Consider the following 3,105-nt stretch of genomic DNA (forward strand, 5'->3'; position numbering starts at 1 on the left):
TTTTGTACGAGATCTAGAACACAGAAAACAGAGCTCGTCATGACAAGGTATCTTTTAGATATGAAGGGAAGCGATAAAATCATATGCACGTTTTTATACCAATTGTTATGCACGTTTTAATACAAAATGTTATGCACGTTTTAATTTAAATTGTCATGCACGTTTTAATACAAAATATTATGCGCGTTTTTGTACAAAATGTCATAAAAGTTTTAATACAAAATGTCATGCACATTTTGGTATAAAATGTCATGCACGTTTTAATACAAAATGTCATGCACGTTTTAATACAAAATGTCATGCACGTTTAAATACAAAATGTTATGCACGTTTTAATACAAAATGTCATGCACGTTTTAATACAAAATGTCATGCACGTTTTATTACAAATGTATCACGTTTAAATACAAAATATCATGCACGTTTTAATACAAAATGTTATGCAGGTTTTAATACAAAATGTCATGCATGTTTTAATACAAAATGTCATGCAAGTTTTAATACAAAATGTCATGCACGTTTTAATACAAAATGTCATGCACGTTTTAATACAAAATGTCATGCACGTTTTAATACGAAATGTCATGCACGTTTTAATACAAAATGTCATGCACGTTTTAATACAAAATGTCATGCACGTTTTAAAACAAAATGTCATGCACGTTTAAATACTAAATGTCATGCAGGTTTTAATACAAAATGTCATGTAGGTTTTAATACAAAATGTCATGCACGTTTTAATACAAAATGTTATGCGCGTTTTTGTACAAAATGTCATAAAAGTTTTAATACAAATGTCATGCACGTTTTGGTATAAATGTCATGCACGTTTTAATACAAAATGTCATGCACGTTTTAATACAAAATGTCATGCACGTTTAAATAGAAAATGTTATGCACGTTTTAATACAAAATATCATGCATGTTTTTGTACAAAATGTCATGCACGTTTTAATACAAAAAGTCATGCCCGTTTTAATACAAAATGTCACGCATGTTTTAATACAAAATGTCATGACGTTTTAATACAAAATGTCTTGCACGTTTTAATACAAAATATCATGCAGGTATTATTACAAAATGTCATGCACGTTTTAAAACAAAATGACATGCACGTTTTAATAAAAAATGTCATGCACGTTTTAATACAAAACTTCATGCTCGTTTTAATACAAAATGTCATGTAGGTTTTAATACAAATGTCAAGCACGTTTTAATACAAAATGTCATGCACGTTTTAATACAAAATGTCATGCAGGTTTTATTACAAAATGTCATGCACGTTTTAATACAAAATGTCATGCATGTTTTAATACAAAATGTCATCCAGGTTTTAATAAAAAATTTCATGCACGTTTTAATACAAAGTGTCATGCACGTTTTATTACAAAATGCCATGTATGTTTTAATACAAAATGTCATGCACGTTTTAATACAAAATTTCATGCACGTTTTAATACAAAATGTTACGCAGGTTTTAATACGAAATGTCATGCACGTTTTAATACAAAATGTCATGCACGTTTTAATACAAAATGTCATGCACGTTTTAGTACAAAATGTCATGCACGTTTAAATACTAAATGTCATGCAGGTTTTAATACAAAATGTCATGTAGGTTTTAATAAAAAATGTCGTGCAGGTTTTAATACAAAATGTCATCCACGTTTTAATATAAAATGTCATGCACGTTTTAATGCAAAATGTCATGCACGTTTTAATACAAAATGTCATGCAAGTTTTAATACAAAATGTCATGCACGTTTTAATACAAAATGTCATGCACGTTTTAATACAAAATATCATGCACGTTCTAATACAAAATGTCATAAACGTTTTAATAAAAAATGTCATGTACGTTTCAATACAAAACGTTATGCACGTTTTAATACAAAATGTCATGCACGTTTTATTAGAAAATGTCATGCACGTTTTAATACAAAATGTCATGCACGTTTTAATACAAAATGTCATGCACGTTTTAATACAAAATGTCATGCACGTTTTAATACAAAATGTCATGCACGTTTTAATACAAAATGTTATGTACGTTTTAATACAAAACATCATGCACGTTTTAATACAATATGTCATGCACGTTTCAATGCAAAATGTCATGAACGTTTTAATACAAAATGTCATGCACGTTTTATTACAAAATCGTATGCACGTTTTAATACAAAATGTTATGCACGTTTTAATACAAAATGTTATGCACGTTTTAATACAAATTGTCATGCACGTTTTAATACAAAATATTATGCGCGTTTTTGTACAAAATGTCATAAAAGTTTTAATACAAAATGTCATGCACGTTTTGGTATAAAATGTCATGCACAGTTTATTACAAAATGTCAAGCACGTTTTAATACAAAATGTCATGCACGTTTAAATACAAAATGTTATGCACGTTTTAATACAAAATGTCATGCACGTTTTAATACAAAATGTCATGCACGTTTTAATACAAAATGTCATGCACGTTTTAATACAAAATGTCATGCACGTTTTATTACAAAATGTTATCCACGTTTAAATACAAAATATCATGCATGTTTTAATACAAAATGTCATGCACGTTTTAATACAAAATGTCATGCACGTTTAATACAAAATGTCATGCACGTTTTAATACAAAATATCATGCACGTTTTAATACAAAATATCATGCACGTTCTAATATAAAATGTCATAAACGTTTTAATAAAAAATGTCATGTACGTTTCAATACAAAATGTTATGCACGTTTTAATACAAAATGTCATGCACGTTTTAATACAAAATGTCATGCACGTTTTAATACAAAATGTCATGCACGTTTAATTACAAAATGTCATGCACGTTTTAATACAAAATGTCATGCACGTTTTAATACAAAATGTCATGCACGTTTTAATACAAAATGTCATGCACGTTTTTTGATACAAAATGTCATGCACGTTTCAATACAAAATGTCATCCACGTTTCAATACAAAATCATATGCACGTTTTTATACCAATTGTTATGCACGTTTTAATACAAAATGTTATGCACGTTTTAATTTAAATTGTCATGCACGTTTTAATACAAAATATTATGCGCGTTTTTGTACAAAATGTCATAA

Source organism: Dendronephthya gigantea, unplaced genomic scaffold, assembly GCF_004324835.1.
Source record: "Dendronephthya gigantea isolate DGI-Jeju-01 unplaced genomic scaffold, DenGig_1.0 000020F, whole genome shotgun sequence".
In the NCBI taxonomy this organism is placed as follows: Eukaryota; Metazoa; Cnidaria; class Anthozoa; order Malacalcyonacea; family Nephtheidae; genus Dendronephthya; species Dendronephthya gigantea.